Genomic DNA, 21,170 nt, shown 5'->3' with positions numbered 1-21,170 from the left:
ATGGCGTGAACCCGGGAGGCAGAGCTTGCAGTGAGCTGAGATCTGGCCACTGCACTCCAGCCTGGGCGATAGAGCGAGACTCCGTCTCAAAAAAAAAAAAAAAAAAAAAAAGGTAAAATGGGGTGTCAATCATCTCTACCTTGTGGCCTGGTTTTGGTTAATGAACTAATCTACGCACATAACAAGGGCTCAATAAAGGTTAGTGATGACGCTTGCTGCCAATCTGAGCACCTGCGCGCTGGAACCCTGTAAACAGTTAAGGGTGGGTGGCCGACTTCCAGCTCCCTTTAAATGTTTCTCTGAGTGTCTGCGCACCTGCAGTTCTCCAGGGGCTGGGCTCGGATCTCAGTGATCACAGATTCTAATGAAGAAAGGGTCTGTCTCTGTCATCCAGGCTGGAGTGCAGGGCTGCATGGCTCACTGCACCCTCGACTCCCATCTAGGCCTCCTGAGTAGATGAGTAGATGAGCCATATCTACTAAATAAATAAATAAATAAATAAATAACTAGCTGGGCGTGGCGGTGCATGCTTATAGCCCTAGCTATTTGAGAGGCTGAGGTGGGAGGATCCCTTGAGGGATCCTGCCGTGGGCTATGATCATACCACTGCACTCCTAGCCTGGCTAACAGGGGGATACCCTTTTTCTAATAATAATAATAATCATAATCATAAATTATAAAATTTATGAATTATAAAATGTGTGCTCATGATAAAGCCAAACATTACTACCTAACATACATAGAAATTTTATTGTAATAAAATTTATTTACCCCTGCCCATTCAGTATCATATCTTCAAAGAGCTTTCTGGACTTGTATCTGACCATATTGTTTTCTGGTTTTTTTGTTTGTTTTTTTTGAGCAGAGTCTCGTTCTATCGCCCAGGCCAGAGTGCAATGGCTAGATCTCAGCTCACTGCAACCTCTGCCTCCCAGGTTCAAACAATTCTTCTGTCTCAGCCTTCTGAGTAACTAGGATTACAAGAGAGCACCACCACGCCCAGCTAATTTTTGTATCTTGTTTTAGCAGAGGTGGAGTTTCACCATGCTGGTCAGGCTGGTCTGGAACCCCTGACCTCAAGTGATCCGCCCACCTTGGCCTCCCAAAGTGCTGGGATTACAGGTGTGAGCCACAGCATCCAGCCTTTTTTGTTTTTTTGAGATGGAGTCTCACTCTGTCACCCAGGTTGGAGTGCAGTGGCACAATTTTGGCTCACTGCAACCTCTGCCTCCTGGGTTCAAGCAATTCTCTGCCTCAGCCTCCCGAGTAGTTGGGATTACAGGCGCCTGTCATCATGCCAGGCTAATTTTTTTTTTTTTTTGTATTTTTAGTAGATACGGGGTTTCACCATCTTGGCCAGTCTAGTCTTGAACTCCTGACCTCATGATCCACCCGCCTCAGCCACCCCAAGTGCTGGGATTACAGACAGGTGTGAGCCACTGCGCCCGGCCATTTTTTTCTTTGTTTTAAATAAAGCACATCATTGTATATTCATTGCTCTGCACTATTTTTATTTTTTAGTTTAACAGATCTTGGAGACTATATCCTATCAGCGTACACATATTATCACATTAAAACTTTAGAAAAATGTTTTAAATTAAAAATGCCAAATGAATGTTCTAGAGTTTATTTAACCAAGTGTCTGGTTGTTTTCAGGCTTCCTGTGATTATAGGTGGAGATGTAAGTCAGCACATCCCTGTATCCACATATCCCGCAGGTGCCTGTGGGAATTTATCTGCGGCACAGATTACCCAAAGTGACATGAGGGGTAAGAGGTTTTACAAATGGTGAATTCCACGAGCTTTGCAAAGCTTAACTCCTTTTTCAAGAATAAGGGAACTATGAGTAGGACAGGTGCACGGTACTTTCATTTTATTTTAGTCTAAGTATCTAAGTATTTTCCGAAATAATTTGAGGAGGCTTAAAGGGAGGTGCAGGCTGCGTGCGGGGGCTCATGCTTGTAATCTCAGCACTTTGGGAGGAGGAGGTGGGAGAATCACTTGAGATCAGCCTGGGCAACACCGTGAGACCCCATTTCTACAAAAAAATATTTTTTTAAAGTAGGCAGACATGGTGGTGTGTGCCTGTGGTCCCAGCTACTTGGCAGGCTGAGGTGGGAGGATCGCTTGAGCCCTGGAGATCAAGGCTTCAGTGAGCTATGATTGTACCACTGCACTCCAGGCTGGGCGACAGAGCAAGACCCTGTCTCAATAATAAAAATAAAAGGAAAAAAAGGGGCACAGTAGACAGTACCAGTACTTGGTATTTAAAATGGTTTTCAAATGAAGCCCACCCAAGCTCAGGAAGTCCAGCCTGGGCCTGAGGACCTGAGCAGGCGCCAGGTCACACGAGGTACCGGGTGCAGGAGACGGAGTCCGCAGCGCCCCCTGCCCTGACAGCGGCACCTGCGCGGCCTCCCCGGGCTGGTTCTGGGACCTGCCGCTGACCAGGTGCAGGGGAGGGGGGCACAGGAGCCGCTGTCCTGGGGCTGAGCGGCTCCGCGGTCCGGAGGGGACGGCGTCAGCACCCGCGTGGGTTCTCAAGGCAGCTCCGGGGCGACCCCCACCCCCGCCAGGGTCAAGTGTCGATACGATGTTGCCAGCCCAGTGCCAACTATGAATAAGTCCAAGGGCGCAGCACGTGGGCCGAAACGCGATCCTTCCGCGGAGCCGCTGCTCGCAGGGCCGTCCTCACCGAGCCCGCCGCGCGGCGACCCCTGACGGCGACCCTAAGCCCCGGCCGACGGGGGGAGGAGCTCGCGCCCGAAACTTCCCGGCGCCCGCAGGAGACCCTGGCCGGGGAGATGCCGGGGCCCAGGCAGAGCTCCGGGGCCCAGGAGGCCCCTCCCGGCCGCACCCCGCGCCCCGGCCCCCTCTGCCTCCTCTGCCCCCGACCCCGTCCGTGGGAGCCCTCGCGGGACCCCAGCCTGGTCCTTCGCCAGCTCCCCCCGTTCAGTCCCGACCTCCCTGATCCCCGCGCCTCCCGCGGCCCCGGCCCGTCCGCACCCCTCCCCCAACCCGGTCCCCAGCCCCGTCCGTTAGCGGATCCCACCCAGGCTCCGCACCCGGCCCCGCCGGCGCACCCGGCCCACGCCTCTCGCCGCGCGCGTGTCCCCCCGTGTCCCCCCGGCTTCCTCCCCCCGCGTCGCCCCCCCGCGTCCTCCCCCCGCGTCCCCCCCGCGTCGCCCCCCCGCTTCCTCCCCCCGTGTCCCCCCGCGCGTCCCCCCCGCGTGTCCCTCGGCCGCCCCGCGCGCGCCGGCGGAACTGTGGGATCGCCGCGCACAGGAAGTGGCGGCGGCGGCGCGGCCGAGGGCGGAGGGCGGCGGGATGGGGGCCGGGGGCGGCGGGCGCCGCACTCGCTGAGGCCCCGACGCAGGGCCGGGCCGGGCCCAGGGCCGAGGAGCGCAGCGGCCGGAGCGGGGCCGCGGAGGTGACGCCGGGGACGCCCGCGCGACGAGCAGGTGGCGGCGGCTGCAGGTGAGTGCCGAGGCCCCCGCCCGAGGTCGGGCCGCCCCCCACGTCCCCCACCCCCCGCCGCCGCCCGAGGTCGCCCTCCCGCCGCCGGAGGTCGCCCCTGTCCCCGCCGCCCGACCTCGGGCCGCCCGGGGCCCCGCGCCGCAATGGGCCGGCCGCGCTCCGCGGGGCGCGGGGCCTGGGAAGGCGCGGGGCCGGGAGGGGTCTGGGCCCGGGTCCTGTGCATCCCCCGCAACCCGGGCCTTCCGGGCGGCCTGGTCCCGCGCGAGGCCCCGGCCACTTCCCGCAGCAGCCTCGGTGGCGCTGGGCCCGGCGGGAGGCCCGGGGGTTCGGGGCGCCCGGGAGGGGCCCGGGCTGGGGCTGAGGGAGGGCGAGTGGGTTCCCGCGGGGACGTCCCCTTCCTCCGTCCTGGACTCTGCTCCAGGCCCCGCCCGGCTCCCCCGTGGACAGGACGCGCCCGCCGCCTGGTTTCGGGGTGCGGCGGACCCGGGACCCCCCCAGGGGCCTCCTCCTTGCGCGCCCAGACCGTGGGGGCAGTTTCACTTTTTGCCGCTCTGCGCGGGGAGGGCTGCGGGGCCCAGGGTTGACTGTGCGTTCGACCCGGAGACCGGCGGCGCGTTTGCACCGGGCGGGTCACGGGATGGGGTCAGTCCGGGAACCAGAGCCCTGGGGGCGAAAACCCACCCCGCCGCCGCAGGACTCTTGGAACAGTGGGTCCCAAGTACTTATCAAAGGAGGGTTATTAGTATTTGAAGCTAGTTGAAAATGGTGCAGTTTTTTTTTTTTTTTAACTTTGAGAGAAGTTTAGTGACATGGGGAAAATGCTTTTATAAATGGTTTCCCAGACCTTTTTTTTTTTTTTAAAGCACAATTTTAAAAACCTTGTCTAAGAGAATACTTGAGCAGTTGGGTTCTTTTTCTTGGGAAACATGATCTTAGAAGGAAAGATGTGGGCTGTTGGCCTCCAGACAGAGGGTGATGAGCGTGCGGCTCCCATTAAAAATGAAAGCCAACGCCGAGAACAGAGTGCACGGCTCCTGCTGGGGGCTGGGAGGTGGGGCGGGCCCAGGCTGCTAGAGGGACCCAGGATCCTGCAGCTTTTAAATTGCAGGCGCGGCTGCTCCGACTCGCTTAGGAATTGCTGATCTTCACCTTCTCAGTGTAAAAGCTTCAGAGAGGTCTCCCGGGGGTGCTGGGCACTCTCTTAATTTGGTTGCTTCTTTGCTGCTCCCCCTCCCCCTTTCCAACTAGTCCCCCCTCCTCCACAGAGTTCGGAGTTAGCCTGTCCCTGTTACAACTCTCTTCTTGTATCCATTTCTTGTTACTCTTAGGTATCTTCTTGAGGACATTGTCTAAAAAGCAGCTACATGCCATTGACATTCAGACCGAACAGGGCCCCTTGGCCTTGGAAGGTTAGGGGCCTTAAATGTTCTGAAGCTGACTTCATGGAGTGGCCGCCCTCTGTGGTCACCCTACCTGTGTGTGGCCCTGTCCTGGCGGATCTGCCAGGGGAACGCGCTGCAGCAGCCTGAAGACTGCTGGGTTAAAGGCAGTGTGGCCGGGTGGGAAAGTCCCCAGGGGTGTGGATTCTACAAAAGGCCTTCCTGGAGGGAGGGTGCTGCCCCGCCCCAGGCCGGGCCCCAGTGCAGACTCCGCGCCGGGGAGCTACACCCTGCGCCTGCACGCGCATCTGTGTGCCAGGGCTGGGGAAGCAAACTGAAAGTAATGGTTTTATTTTGGAAATTAGAAAAAGAACATTCACCAAAGTAATCTGTTCCAGGCCATAGACACGTGACTGATACACATGCCTCCCATCCCCTCCGCACTTTGACCTCCTAAACAAATGGTCTGACAAAACAGGGCTTGAGTTACTTGCCGGAGGTTATGTCACCAAATGGCAGGGCCGACTTGAGGCTTACATCCTTGGAACTCCCACCTCCACTGACCCGTCCCGGTGCTGAAAGTCGGCGGATGCTATCCCTGGTCAAATCAGAGGTAGGTGGGAAATGTTGAAATTCTCCTAAACAGGGAAGGGGAAGATCAGAATGTGTGTTTGAGAAGAGCCTGATTTCCTGGATTCCTTTGGCAGAGGGGTGTCCTTAACTCGCCCAGTCACATTTACCCTCTTCATCGACCTTTCGCCCCGCTTAGGCTGTCACAGTGTGGACCCCACGCTGAAGCCCCTAATGCTTGGCACTGAAGAGCCAGTGCAGGCCCCTTGTCACCATCAAAACCCACCTCTGGTAAATGGCTTCTGCCTCCACATTTTCCCTCCCTCTCTGGCCTTGTCAAAAACTCTTGTGATTTCCCTGTTACAAGCTATCGCTGGTAGACTGGTAGTTCTAGAGCACAGCATGGGACGTGATTGGCTACATTTGACTGCTTCCTTTTTAATGACTTGTTTAATGTGAGATCTTTAGCTACTCCATCTCATTGCAAGATTTTTGTTACAGTAAAGTTGGACTGAGTTTTCTAAAGACGGTAAAGTTGGACTGAGTTTTCTAAAGACGGTTGCTCAGAAATTCCATGGGAATTTACTTTTGGTTAACCGAAGAGTGTTTGGGGTTTTAAAAGGGTCGTTTCAAGTGGTAAAGTAACATGACAATGAGCCGTCTGTCCTTCCTAAAACCACTTCATAATAATTTCAAGATGAGTTCTAAGCTACCAGTTTCAAAGTGCTGCATTTTAGGCAAATGCATTAGTGGTTCACCTTCTGACAGGCTTTCATTTAGTCATTTTGAAGTGGCCATGTTTTGATTATCTTTGTCAAGCAAAGTGCAGGAGATGTCACTCTAATAACCTTGGGACAGTGTCTGTGTTTAGTTTTGGAGGCGGGAAGGCCAAGTCAATGGTGAAAGTTGGCATTAGTTCTCTCTGCAGGGCCAAAGTCTACCTGGCCATTAGGCTACATGGATGCTGGGGTTAAACTGGCCACATCTTTTCCCAAGCCTAAGTAGAAGGATTGCAGATGGGATATGTTTTAAATGTTACTGGTGGTGAATTGAAAGCAACACAAGTACCCTTCAGTGCGTGACAGGCAGAAATCTCCCTCCTGGCTGGCGTGCCCTGTCACTTAGGACTCAAAGTGGAGCTGGGTGCTCTTGGTGGGACAGTGTGCCTGCAGCCCAGAGGCCTGTCCCCTGTGACTGGGAAGGCCATGCATCATTGACGGAGATGGTCTCGATTCCTTTCCGAAAGCGGGTAGGGAATGAAATGCATAATAAATAACAATAATGATGAATTGTAAAATGAGCCGTACTAACAAGCTGTACAAGGAAGTACCTGTCCTGAGATCGATTATTCACCCCTGACTGTCTGCCCTCCTGGTTCTCAGCCAGGTGCCGGGAGCTGAGTACCAGTGCTGCAGCCGTGGTGGTTCTTGTTCTCTTCTTCCTATCCTACTTGCTGACCTGACATTAAATCTGTCACCTGCTTTATGACATGCTTACCTTATTATTTTATAAGCTCCTCTATATCCCTGTAAAGAGAGTGGTATTACCCCATCACACAGAAACTGACAGAGACACTGACAGGGGAAACTGAATGGGGAAGCCTGGCCAGCATCTCAGCTTGTGCAAATCTAGATTTAAACAACGGTCTGATAGAATCCAAAGCTGTGATTCTTTCCACCAAACCACCTTGATGCTCGTAAGATCCAATAGATGAAAATCTACATTTCTGAAACAGAGACTAAGTCATTGGCTTCACATGTACATATTATACATTTAAACACTTTTCACTTGCTGGACTGGGGGCTCTGAAATCTTCATCTGAATTGATAGACACAGATACATGCTGGATATGGTATGGAATCAAGAAGAAAATTAATTCAATTGACGTAAATTCATCTACGCTGAGCTTTTTATGGTACACTTGGTGGGAGTAGAATGAAGAGCTGTTTATTGACTCCTCGTGTGAAGAATGTGCTGATGATTGGGTTAAGCTTTTCATTGATTGATTTCTGATTTAGGCCCTTGTCCTAGTCTAATTGGAGTGATTGATTGAGTGAGCAAATGTGCATTTTATTAGGGAGCTACACATAATCTTTGCGTTGAGAAATTAATTAGTTGTTAGACTTTGTAAAATATGGTGTAATAGCATTGATTTTTGCCCAAATAGACAGAAGTCAGATTGTTAGAGGAAGACCCCGTCAGTTTGGGTTGCGCGGTTATCAGTTTGGGAAGCAGGTGCCAAGATGAGATGCGGAGTGCAGGGAGAAACCCTGCAGAGGATGGTGGGGGAGCATGCAGACCTCCAGGCAGGTCTGACCCCCGTGAGAGGAGGCGGGAGGGAGCAGGGCTGGAGAGGAGGAGCCTCAGACTCAGCCCTGAGTTAGGCACAGCCAGCCCAGTGCCAAGTGGACCCCCAGGGTGGCCCTGCATGAGCACCCCCTTTGGTCATTACCCCTGAAGGAGTCCCAAAGGTGTCTCAGCAAGGAGGCTGTGGCTCACCTGCCTCCTCACCTGTCACCTTGAAGCTACTCTCTCTGGCAGAGCTCCATGGCAGCCTCAGAGACAAAGTTTAGGGACTTAAAATTTTATGCATTTATTTTAGAGATGGGGCCTTGCTGTGTTGCCCAGGGTGAACTCAAACTCCTGGGCTCAAGCGATCCTCCCACCTTGGCCTCCCAAGTGTCTGGGACTATAGGTGCTGCCACCACGCCTGACTAAGTTTAGTGACTTTTGATAATGCACAAAAACAAAAGGAACAGTAAAGACAGTCCCAACTGTGACTCACTATGCTGCATGGGCGGGCGGGCTTTTGGATTAGTTTTAGAAAGTGAACCACCGCCGTCCTCCTTGGACTCCCTGCCGTGGCTGGCAGTGAGCTGGCGCAGGGAGGCGAAGTGCTGGTGTTCTGGGAATTTTCAAATGCACTCCAGCGATCAGAACACACGTGTTTCAGTGCACACAGGTTATTTTCAGTTTTCTAAATCAGGAGCTTATTACTACGACTAAAGTTCTAGAACATTGGTTAGAAAATATGTTTGTCGTGCAGTTCAGTTCCAGCTCCAGGCTAGCATTGCATTTTCCTGGAACCCCAAAGCCTTTGTAACTTTTATTTCTTTTCTTTAAATGTTAGTGAATTATTGGGGCCCTGTGTGGTGGTTCACACCTGTAATGCCAGCACTTTGGGAGGCTGAGGCGGGTGGATCACTTGAGGTCAGGGGTTCGAGACCCGCCTGGCCAACATGATGAAACCCCATCTCTACTAAAAAAAAAAAAAAAAAAAAAATTAGCCGGGTGTGGTGGTGCATGCATAGGTCCCAGCTACTGAGGACGCTGAGGAAGGAGAATCCCTTGAACCTGGGAGGCGGACTTTGCAGTGAGCTGAGATCGTGCCACTGCACTCTAGCCTGGGCGACAGAGCCAGACTTCATCTCAATAAATGAATAAATATATAAATAAAGCTATACAGGAAAATCGTAAACACAGATTCTGACAGGGTCCAACCAGAAAGGTAAGTGAGAATGCAGACATGAGGCCTAGGAAGGGGGGGGTGGCGGTGGTGAATATGAGTGAGAAACTGAGGCCTCTTCCATGGGGTCTAGCTCACCTGGCCACCCGCCACTGACCCCCAGCTGAGCAGGGCTAGGTGGGTATAGGACAAGAGTGACTCCATCTTTAGTCTTCCGAGAGAAGCCAGGTATCTGGAGTTTTATGTGCAATGTATTTATTTTTAACACACTGCACATGCCAAATTACAAATGTTGCCACCTGAATTCAGCCGGGGCTACTATTTTTACAGCCTCTGGGCTACAGTATTTGTTTCTTTCTTGAAACAAAGTAACTGAACTAATTAAATGAGGACAAAAGGGGCACTTCCAAAACGCAGGAAGAGAGGGGAAAAAATCCCAAGAATTTATGTGCAGATGAAACCAAAAGAATCATTGCCTCTGTCTCAGGGATGGCTGCTGGAAACAGCATTCTCTGATGATGCTTAGAGGAAAGGAGAAGAGGGTACTAAGAGAATAAACATCAATTGGAAAACAAAGTAACTCCACGTGTCTTTAAGTGCCTACAGGAGACCCTCCCATAAGATCTATGCAAAGATGAAGCCTGCAAAAAAATAATGTTTTCAGAATGCATCCATACATTTACCAGAAGCACTTTTTTTTTTTTTTTGAGACGGAGTCTCGCTCTGTGGCCCAGGATGGAGTGCAGTGGCCGGATCTCGGCTCACTGCAAGCTCCGCCTCCCGGGTTCACGCCATTCTCCTGCCTCAGCCTCCCGAGTAGCTGGGACTACAGGCGCCCGCCACCTCGCCTGGCTAGTTTTTTGTATTTTTTTTTTTTTTTAGTAGAGATGGGGTTTCACCGTGTTAGCCAGGATGGTCTCGATCTCCTGACCTCGTGATCCACCCGTCTCGGCCTCCCAAAGTGCCAGGCTTGAGCCACCGCGCCCGGCCACCAGAAGCACTTCTAATCTTGACCTGTTTATATGGAATGTTCTGTGTCTGTGTCTCTGGGCACACGTGTGTAGCCCTCTAATGTCCTGCATGCTTACCTCTGAGTGGGCTGTGTCCCAGAATGACATCAAGTCGCACAGCCACCAGCAATGTGTGAGGTTGATCCACATACTCGTTAGCACTCGGCATTGCTGTTGATTTTTGCAAAGATAGTCGATGCAAACTGTTGTGCAATTGTGGTCTTGCTTTATGCCTCCCTGCTGGATGAAATTGAGCATCCTGTGTATTTGTGGGTCATGAGTGTCCTTCCCTGTGAAATATGTTCATGTGCTTCATCCATTTTTCTTTTGGGTTATATCTTTTTCTCACCTATTCCTTGTATATAGTTTCCATATTATATATTTCCTTATAGATTCAGGATGTTCATCTTTGGTTGTAATGTGTGCATTATATACTTTTCCCAGTTGAGTTTTATCTTTGCACTTTTTTTGTTTTGGTGAAAAGATAGTTTAATGTAATGTATAATTTTATCCATCCTTCTTTTCTAGGTAGTGCCTTTTGCATGTTACTTTAAGTTCTTCCCAATTCTTGGGTCACAAATGTATTCTGTATTATTATTATTATTATTATTTTTTTTTTTTTTGAGGCGGAGTCTCGCTCTGTCGCCCAGGCTGGAGTGCAGTGGCGCGATCTCGGCTCACTGCAAGCTCCGCCTCCCGGGTTCCCGCCATTCTCCTGCCTCAGCCTCCCGAGTAGCTGGGACTACAGGCGCCGCCACCACGCCCGGCTAATTTTTTTGTATTTTTAGTGGAGACGGGGTTTCATTGTGTTAGCCAGGATGGTCTCGATCTCCTGACCTCGTGATCCGCCCGTCTCGGCCTCCCAAAGTGTTGGGATTACAGGCTTGAGCCACCGCGCCCGGCCTATTCTGTATTATTATTAGTAGTAGTAGTAATAGTAGTAGTAGTAGTATTTTGAGATGGAGTCTTGCTCTGTTGCCCAGGCTGGAATGCAGTGGCACGATCTCGGCTCACTGCAAGCTCCGCCTCCCAGGTTCATGCCATGCTCCTGCCTCAGCCTCCCCAGTAGCTGGGACTACAGGCACCCACCACTACGCCCGGCTAATTTTTTGTATTTTTTAGTAGAGATGGGGTTTCACCATGTTAGCCAGGATGGTCTCGATCTCCTGACCTCGTGATCCGCCCACCTCAGCCTCCCAAAGTGCTGGGATTACAGGCGTAAGCCACCATGCCTGGCCTGTATTCTGTATTTTTTGGTAAAAGTTGTAAAGTTTGCTTTCTCTGCTTAAGCCCTTTATCCCTCTGGAGTTGGCTGTGCAGGTCTTCCTCGGTGTCTTGATAAAGCACTGTGGTATTCCACATTCCGCCGGACACTCTGTGCTCACGTTTATTCCCAGGTGCTCTTATTATTGTTCTCGCTTTTGTAAATGGTGTTTGTTTGTTTGTTTTTGAGACAGAATCTTGCTCTGTTGCCCAGGCTGGAGTGCAGTGGCAGAATCTCAATTCACTGCAGCTCTGCCTCCTGGGTTCAAGTGATTTTCCTGCTTCAGCCTCCCAAGTAGCTGGGATTACAGGCTTGAGCCACCATGCCTGGCTAATTTTTGTATTTTTAGTAGAGACAGGGTTTCACCATGTTGGCCAGGCTGGTCTCCAACTCCTGACCTCAAGTGATCTGCCCACCTCGGCCTCCCAAAGTGTTGGGATTACAGGCATGAGCCACCATGCCCGGCTGTAAGTGATGTTTTTTATTTTTATTGATTTCTTTTTTTTTTTTTTTTTTTTGAGACGGAGTCTCGCTCTGTCTCCCAGGCTGGAGTGCAGTGGCCGGATCTCAGCTCACTACAAGCTCCGCCTCCCGGGTTCCCGCCATTCTCCTGCCTCAGCCTCCCGAGTAGCTGGGACTACAGGCGCCGCCACCTCGCCCGGCTAGTTTTTTGTATTTTTAGTGGAGACGGGGTTTCACCGTGTTAGCCAGGATGGTCTCGATCTCCTGACCTCGTGATCCACCCGTCTCGGCCTCCCAAAGTGCTGGGATTACAGGCTTGAGCCACCGCGCCCGGCCTATTTTTATTGATTTCTAATTCTTTGCTGCTGTTCTGCAGAAAAGCAGTTGGCTTTTGGGTATTGATTCAATAGCTGATCACCTTGCCATTGCTTAAAATTTGTAGATTTTGGGGATTTTCTCAGTAGACATTCATGTCATGTGGGAATGGTGAAGACTGTTTCTTCCTTGTATCTTTCATATTTTTCTTCCTGTTTTGCTGCCTGGGCCAGGCCCTGAGCAGGGCTGGATGGAAGCGTGACAGGCCCTCCTTGTCCCGTTCCTGATTTTAGGGAAACGCTTCTGCCTTGTTGCCTTCTGGTGTGGGTACAAACAGTGGCCACTTAGTCCCGAATCGTCCCACTCTGCCTCCTCGAAGCAGAGGAGGCCTGGTGTGAGAAATACAAACGAAGTGACCCAAAAGCAAGGAGCTGGAGAGATGGAAGGTCCACTGTCATGGGTCACCAGGGAGACACAGAAACAAAACCACAGAGAGCCGTGGCCTCCCCTTGCTGGGATGGCGAAACTTAAAAGACCGTGGGGACAAGTGCTGGAGAAGATGTGGGGGCAGATGGAGCACTGGTGCCAGCGTGGCTGCTCTAGAGAATGGCAGGAGCTTCAGGGAGATGGCATCGAGTGTGGGGTGCACCTGCCATCTGCTTCCCAGGGGATGTACTAAGGTGTTCATAGCGGCATATGTGTTAGAGTCAGACTCTGGGAGCTCTCTCAATGCCTGTCTCCAAATAAAATGAAAAATAACCTCGTGCGACATTCACCATGGAAAGGGGAAGGAAGTAGCTCCTCCAGGCAGCAACATGTGTGCGCCTCTGGAGCAGAACGCTGGGAGGAAGGAGTGAGCCGCAGAAGCGTGCATGGCACCAGACTCCATCAAGATAAAGCACGTGCACCAGCAAAACCCAGGTGCCATGAGGACTCAGGCTCTAGTGCTTGGAAGGAGAACACAGGGTGCTTCTACATCTTCCGCCTCCCGCGTTCAAGCGATTCTCCTTCAGCCTCCCGAGTAGCTGGGATTACAGGCACGTACCACCACACCTGGCTAATTTTTACATTTTCAATAGAGACGGGGTTTCACCATGTTGGCCAGGCTGGTCTCAAACTCCTGACCTCAGGTGATCCTCCCACCTCGGCCTCCTAAAATGCTGGAATTACAGGCATGAGCCACTGTGCCCGGCCCAAGTTGTCAGTTTCTTAATACAAAGGTCAGAATATTTTATTAATTTTTAGATCTCTACTATATCTGACAGTAAATCACCCTTTTCATTCCTAAAATGGTTTTACCTTTCTTTTCTAGATTCATCTCACAGAGGCTCATCTGTTTTACTTGTGTTCACAAAGAACCAGCTATTAGTCTTGCTGATTTTCTCCACTGTGTCTTTGTTTCCGCATCACTGATTTCTGCTTTCATTGTCAGGGTTTCCTTCTACACTCTTTGGGTTTATTCTGGCATTCTCTTTCTAGGTTACTGAATTGAAACATTAAATTTTTTATTTTCTCTAAGCTTAGGTTCTTAATTTTCAACTTTCTGTCATAAGTATATCGCTATTTTTTTTGAGACAGAGTCTCCCTCTGTCACCCAGGCTGGAGTACAGTGGCGTGATCTCGGCTCACTGCAACCTCCGTCTCTCAGATTCAGGTGGTTCTCTTGCCTCAGCCTCCTGAGTAGCTGGGATTACAGGCATGTGCCACCATGCCTGGCTAACTTTTGTATTTTTAGTAGAGACAGGGTTTCACCATGTTGGCCAGGCTGGTCTTGAACTACTGACCTCAGGCGGGGTTTCACCATGTTGGCCAGGCTGGTCTTGAACTCCACCTTGGCCTCCCAAAGTGCTGGGATTACAGGCATGAGCCACCGCGCCCGGCCCTGTCATAAGCGTTTAAGGCTTTATAGCTTTCCTACTTAGTTCTGCTGTACTGTTGTCTTGTTTATTTTGATATGTAATATTTTCAGTGTTCAGCATTTTACAATTTTATTATTCTTCCATGACCCATGAATGCTTTTATGTCCAAAGCCATTGAGGATTTTAGGTTATGTTTTTATTATGATATCAGCTGAAAGGCTCACGGGCAGAGGATATAGTCTGTATAGCACTGAGTCTCTGGCATTTCTTTAAGGATTTAATTCTATTGTGTATCTTCTGGCTTATAAAGTTGCTGTTAGGAAGTCAGCTGTCATTTCGATTGTCCTTCCTGTGTCAGTAGTAAGCTTTTTGTCTGGCTGCTTTTATAGTCTCTTTATTTCTGGTGTTTTTCAACTTCACTGTGGTCTTTCTATCCTGTTTTGGATTCATTGTACTTCCTGAAGATAAAGTATCATGTCTTTCAGCAATTCTGGGAAAATTTCAGCCATTATTTTGTTGAATATAGTTATTCTGCAGTGTCCACTAGGGATTGGTTCCAGAACCCAACACAGTTACCAAAATCAGTGGATGCTTAATTTCCTGATGTAAAATGGTGTATTTGTATATAACCTGTGCACATCCTCTCATATATATATATATATATATATATATATATTTTTTTTTTTTTTTTTTGAGATGGAGCCTCGCTCAGTCGTCCAAGCTGGAGTGCAGTGGCACAATCTTAGCTCACTGTAACCTCCGCCTCCCAGGTTCAAGCAATTCTCAAGCCTCAGCCTCCCAAGTAGCTGGAATTACAGGCACCTACCACCACGCCCGGCAAATTTTTGTGTTTTTAGTAGAGATGGGGTTTCACCATGTTGGCCAGGCTGGTCTTGAACTCTGACTTCGTGATCTGCCCACCTCGGCCTCCCTCCCATGTATTTTTAAATCATCTTTAAATTACTTATAATATCTAATACAATGCCTATATATAACTTCATTAATGTGGATTTAACATAGTAGAGAGTAGAAAATTTGAGTTTTGCTTTTTGGAATTTTTCCCCCCATATGTATTTGATCCGTGGTCAAATCCGCAAATGTGGAACCCCTAGATATGAAGGGTCAACCATATAGCATCTGCCTTATGCTTGGCTTTCTCGTACCATCCTCCCAGCCACTTAAACTCTCGTTCATGTTTTTACCTTTCAGTCTTTTTATGCTTCATTCCAGGTTATTTCTTCAGCTCTGTTCTCCAGTTTAGCAACTCTATCTTCATCTCCATCTACTGTGCCATATATATATATATATATTTTATATATTATAATAATTATATATATAATTATTTTTGAGATGGAGTCTTGCTCTGTCACCCAGGCTGGAGAGCAGTGGTGCCATCTTGGCTCACTGTAACCTCTGCCTCCTGGGTTCAAGTGATTCTCCTGCCTCAGCTTCATGAATAGCTGGGATTACAGGTGGGCACCACCATGCCTGGCTAATTTTTGTATTTTTAGTAGAGATGGGTTTCACCCATTTGGCCAGGCTGGTCTCAAACTCCTGACCTCAGGTGATCCACCCGGCTTGGCCTCGCAAAGTGCTGGGATTACAGGCGTGAGCCACCGCGCCTGGCTGAAATGGTGCTATTCTTGAGATCTGGCCTCTGTACTATTAATATTTAACCCATTCTTCTTCTTCTTCTTTTTCTTTTTTTTTTTTTTGATAGAGATGGGGTCTTGCTATGTTGCTAGGGCTGGTCTTGAACTCCCAGGGTCAAATGATCCTCTCACCTCAGCCTCCCAAGTGCTGGGATTACAAGCACCATGCCCAGCCTAACCTGTTCTTTTAATTTTCATTTTTTTAATGATTATGTTTTTCATTCCTGAAAGTTCTCTTTGTTTCTTTCCAAGTTTGCCTCTCCTCTTGTTTGGTATTCTTTTCCTTACACTTATTTTTATTTTCTCTTTATGTCTAAACATACTTATTTTCTATACTGTAACTGATAATACCAAAGGATAATAGTATTAACAAATACTAAAATTTGAATTTTTTGAGGGTTGGACCCTGCTACTTGTTCTGCTGCCTCTTGCTCACTGATGTTTGCCTGTCACACGCTTTGTGATTTTGGATTGTGGGCTCATTTCACGTGGGCTTTGTCTGTAGATTCCTGCAAGACTTGAAGGGAGCAAAGCCTCCCTGGAGAAACCCTGCTCCTGTCAGGAGTCCAGGAATGGGACTGATCTCGAATTACTTTAGGCTCATTTCCTGGGCTCACAAAAGGGCTGTCTAAAGATGTAATTGACTTAGATGGAAAGTGATCATATAGCAGAAATCTGAGATTGAAGAACTTGCTGATAGTGTAGGTGGAACTACATCAATCCTGATGAATGAAACCGTAATGACAGTAGAAAGAGTGTCACAGATTAGGTATACCAAAATGACCCGACTGTCTGGGGGGAAATTTTATCTAACTCTAAAACTGCCTGGTGGAGGACAACGTGTAATTTCCAGGGTGTTTAAGGTTGTGAAGCCTCCCCGCTGAGTATATCATTATCAAATGCTTTTCACCAGTTTTGGTAGTGGTGTTGGTAGTGGTGTTGTTTTTTGAGACAAAGTCTCATTCTGTAGCCCAAGCTGGAGTGCAGTGGCAGGATCTCGGCTCACTGCAAACTCTGCCTCCAGGGCTCAAGTGATTCTTGTGCCTCAGTCTCCTGAGTAGCTGGGATTACAGGCATGAGCCACCATGCCCAGCCCACCAGTTTTAACAATTGCAAAATGTGACTCAGATTTTGTCCTTAAAAACTTAACTTTTTGTCAGCTTCCCTGTCACCCATCCCACCTGAGATGCTTTCTGCTACTTTAGGATAGGCAGACTAGGTTGCCATTTCTTTTTTCTTTCTTTCTTTTTCTTTCTTTTTTTTTTTTTTTTTTGAGACAGAGTCTGGCTCTGTTGCCCAGGCTGTAGTGCAATGGCCCGATCTTGGCTAACTGCAAGCTCTGCCTCCCGGGTTCATGTCATTCTCCTGCCTCAGCCTCCCGAGTAACTGGGACTACAGGCACCTGCCATCACTCCTGGCTGATTTGTTTTGTATTTTTAGTAGAGACGGGGTTTCACTGTGTTAGCCAGGATGGGCTCAATCTCCTTACCTGGTGATCCGCCTACGTCGGCCTCCCACCGCGCTGGGATTACAGGTGTGAACCACCACGCCTGGCCTAGGTTGCCCTTTCAATTGGCTTTCTTCAGATGACTTTTATTTGGTAACTGAAGAACCGCTGTACATATACATGGCATATGCCAGTAATAGTTAAAGGGCATGTCAGGCTTCAAAAGTAGAAAATAAATGTGAAGAAAAAGACTAGGAAGCACCTGAAATGGTGCTATTCTTTTTTTTTTTTTTTTTGAGATTCGCTCTTATTGCGCAGTCTGGAGTGCAATGGCACCATCTCAGCTCACCACAACCTCTGCCTCCCAGGTTCAAGAGATTCTTCTGCCTCAGCCTCCTGAGTAGCCGACATTACAGGCATGTGCCAGCACGCCCTGCTAATTTTTTGTATTTTTAATAGAGACAGGATTTCTCCATGTTGGTCAGGCTGGCCTTGAACTCCCGACCTCAGGTGATCTGCCTGCCTTGGCCTCCCAAAGTGCTGGGATTACAGGCGTGAGCCACCGCGCCTGGCTGAAAAGGGTGCTATTCTTGAGATCTGGCTGAGGATATCTTCCCAGCAGGCCCACTCCCATCCGTTCTTCCGGTACCACCATCTTGTCTGCTCTGTCTTCTGTCTCCCTTGGCGTCCAGGACGGAAACCCGGGCCCTATAAATGACCCCCTTCCTCCATCTCCTTCACCCCGTTCCCCATCTGTGGCTCCTTGACCCTCATGATTCCTCCTGCCCACCCCCCACCCCACCGCCAGCCTCACCTTCGACCGGGTCTGCCCATGACCTTGCGTGAGGGTCGCTTCAGTTCAGCTCCCATCACACTCGTTCCCTGCAGCACAAGAGGCAGTGTTTCGGTAGCCCCGCACGTTCCCCGCCACTGCCTGCTCAGCCCCCCGTGATGACGCCTGCTGATGCACCCCCACACCCCGTCTTCAAGCTGCCCCACTGGCCACACTCTGCCTGGGACCTTAGCCTGCCTGGAACACTCTTTCTCCTTTTGCCTGGTGACTTTGACCTGGATGTCACTTTGCCGAGGTGGCCTGCTCCTATCCCGAGTGTGAGTTAGATATACACACTCTTAACACACAACGGAGTCACGCTGTGGCTCTGTCTCTGTGGCCTGCCCGCCTCAGTTCCCGTTGCACTGCTCACCTTCCCATTTGTCTCCTTGTCTGTTCTTCCTCAGCAGTTTGTGAGGCTGCACGTGTGAAAATGCGTTGTCGATGGCACAGTGGCACGTGGAACTGCTGTGCCATGTGCGTGTCGGGGCAGCCGTGTTGTGTGTGGCTTCGTGCATTCTGAGTCCTGGCTGGGCTGCCCGGGGACGATGGCACTTAGGGAAGAGTGACTGCAATCAGTGAGCCCCCCGTTGAAAAGCAGAGCAATCTAGAAGCAACAGCCTGAGCTCTACGCCTTTGTCCTGAGCTGGCCTGAGGACCTCCGGGCACCTGGTGCTCTTGGTTCCCGTGAGCTCCCATGTCCCTGCATCCTGGCGTGTGGGCCTCTCCCTACACTCCTGGGGTGGAGCTGAGAAGACGTGGGTTCTGCCCATCTCTCTCACTGTTTATTCTTGAAGAACAGGGTAGCACGACCCCAGGGCTGAGGACACAGCCCTGCATCTCTTGTTTGCCCAGGCATCTCGGGAGCGCTGTGGAAACTCAGGGTGTGGACTTGAGCTTTGACATCAGTTGGCACCGGCCCTCTGCACCCACGAGACTGGTGTGTGTCTGTGGCCTCCCAGGCTGGCGCTGCGTTCCTGGACCAGCATCCGATTCCCCTGCTGCTGAATCACTTCATGGCTCAGCACAGCTGAGGGCAGCATCTGTTATCCCCTAGAGCCCGAGATCTGGGAGTGGCAGGGGCGGCTGCCGTTCCTGCGGAGCACACCGGAGAGGCGTCTGCAGGGGCGGGGTGGGGCTCCTGGTCAGCCTGTTCTTGTCTTGTTCTGGTGCCACTTTCTCAGGTATGCGAGGGCTGCCTTTGTGAGTCACTGGCAGGAAGATGGGAAAGGGCCTCTGCAGGTCTCTACTGCCAGGAGCTCAGCTTTGATCTTGAGTGCCGGGGGCTGTCCAGCTTCCCTGGCAGGGATTCTGACGACTCAGAGACAGTAGCTGCCCGTTTCCCCGTGGTATTGCCCCTGAGTGTGGGATGGGTCACAGCTATGTCTGTGGCCTTTTGCAGATCAACTTCAGAATTTGCAATCACATTTATGGTAGGACAGATTCATTTCACAATGATTTTGCCAATTACCCTTGTTATTTCCACTCACATATATCTCCCCAAAGTGGAAACAAGGACATGCCTAGAGACAGGTGCTGGACGTCTCCTGCTCACTGGCATTAAGTGGGCAGGTGGCTTATTGCTGGGTGTTGGTCCCTGGATGTTTCCAGTCAACTGTGTTTGACATGGTGGTGAATTGAACACATGACAGGTGGCAGTATGTTAACTGTTCGTAGCAAGGAAAATTTGGTTTGAGGCTGGTGGTTTGATTACAAGTTGGTCATTCTTAATGCCGGGGAGGGGGAAGAGAGAGAAAATGAGAGAGAGAGAATGAATGAGAATAAATGTAAGAACTTTTTTTGGAAGAAAAGAAAATTGAGAAGGAAGTGATAGTAATTGCTAATAGTTTTTACTTTGTCACTTATGTATTTATTTCCAGCAAAGGATCAGTTTTTTCTCCTTCCAAATTTTGTGCAAGAAGAAGAAAACTGGAAGTATTTAATAACTTTGTCATAATTTTTATTTTGTGCCTTGTGATTACATTGTATTTTGGGGAGTGGGTCAACTTTTTCTTAAATTAAGAAATACTTTATATGAAAACACATACATAAAGTATTGAACCCCTGCACCTGCCTCAAGTGGAGAAATTAACCACTATAAATACTTTAGAAGGCAAAGGGTTGGTGAAGCTAAAAACTTCTAAAATTCTTAACATGCAAACAGAAAAGGGATGTGGGAAGGATGTCGCCCTCAGAGAACCTGTCATATCTCAGCCTGTGCTGTCTGGGGCAGACAGCATGAGCCACGCATGCTGGAAACATGGCTGGTGGGAACTGAGATATTCTCCTGGCGTGAAATGCACGCCAATCTCAGAGGCTTAATATGAAAGAGAATGTAAGTGATCTCATTCATATTTTTCTATATTGTTACATGTAGAAATGATAATATTTTGGATATACTGAGTTAAATAAAATGTATTATTAGTTTTATTTTTAGACGGAGTTTTGCTGTGTCACCCAGGCTGGAGTGCAATGGCACGATCTCGGCCCACTGCAACATCTGCCTCCTGGGTTCAAGTGATTCTCCTGTCTCAGCCTCCTGAGTACCTGGGATTACAGGCACCCGCCACCACGCCCAGCTAATTTTTTGTATTTTTAATAGAGACAGGGTTTCATCATATTGGTCAGGCTGGTCTCGAACTCCTAACCTCAGGTGATCTACCTGCCTCGGCGTCCCAAAGTGCTGGGATTATAGGCGTGAGCCACCATGCCGGGCCTATTAAAAATATTTTTTTGCCAATTTGTTTTTACTTTTGTTTTTGTTTTTTTTTTTTTGAGACGGAGTCTCGCTCTGTTGCCCGGGCTGGAGTGCAGTGGCCGGATCTCAGCTCACTGCAAGCTCCGCCTCCCGGGTTTACGCCATTCTCCTGCCTCAGCCTCCCAAGTAGCTGGGACTACAGGCGCCCGCCACCTCGCCCGGCTAGTTTTTTGTATTTTTTAGTAGAGACGGGGTTTCACCGTGTTAGCCAGGATGGTCTCGATCTCCTGACCTCGTGATCCGCCCGTCTCGGCCTCCCAAAGTGCTGGGATTACAGGCTTGAGCCACCGCGCCCGGCCTCTTTTTACTTTTGAATGTGGCCTCTAGCCATGTGAAGTTGCACACAGGCTGGCATTTGCAGCTCACGTTTGTTTGCCATGCTGGCGTGGTCCAGGGTCTAAGCCGCTGCAGGGGCAGAGCCTTGTGCCTTGGGTGAGTCCCTCATGTGGGGGCCCTGTGCCCCAGGCTGAGGGAGTGGTCAGTCTCAGCCTGTCATTCTCTGCCCTGCTGGGCCCCAAGTCTCCTTTGCATAATGGAGGTAATGCAGGAAAATGCTTAGAGCAGGGTCTGGCGAATGTGTTATTAATGCTTCATGTTATTAATAAAGCATTGTGACGTTTCTTTTTCAGTATGGAAATAGATTTCGTAGATTGCACCCAGGATTTCAGATGGACATGTA

The 21,170-nt window shown here is 49.9% G+C and overlaps 1 protein-coding gene across 5 annotated transcripts in view; it reads left to right on the top strand.

The window, feature by feature from the left end:
* The first annotated feature begins 3,266 nt into the window (after positions 1 to 3,266).
* Positions 3,267 to 21,170, top strand: part of AGPAT3 (1-acylglycerol-3-phosphate O-acyltransferase 3) — a 124,968-nt gene continuing 107,064 nt past the window's right edge. For 3 of the 5 annotated variants that reach the window (XM_077995622.1, XM_077995629.1, XM_015132785.3), the window contains exon 1: positions 3,267 to 3,477. The gene's annotated coding sequence lies outside the window, so the exon portion shown is untranslated. Of the gene's footprint in view, positions 3,478 to 3,778; positions 4,196 to 4,247; positions 5,470 to 21,170 lie in introns of those variants that run through there. The other 2 variants (XM_077995619.1, XM_015132786.3) reach the window with 2 other exon arrangements.

Source organism: Macaca mulatta, chromosome 3 (assembly GCF_049350105.2).
Source record: "Macaca mulatta isolate MMU2019108-1 chromosome 3, T2T-MMU8v2.0, whole genome shotgun sequence".
Lineage (NCBI taxonomy): Eukaryota > Metazoa > Chordata > Mammalia > Primates > Cercopithecidae > Macaca > Macaca mulatta.
Note: the sequence above shows the minus strand (reverse complement) of the source record. Positions and strands in the feature narration are given on the sequence as shown.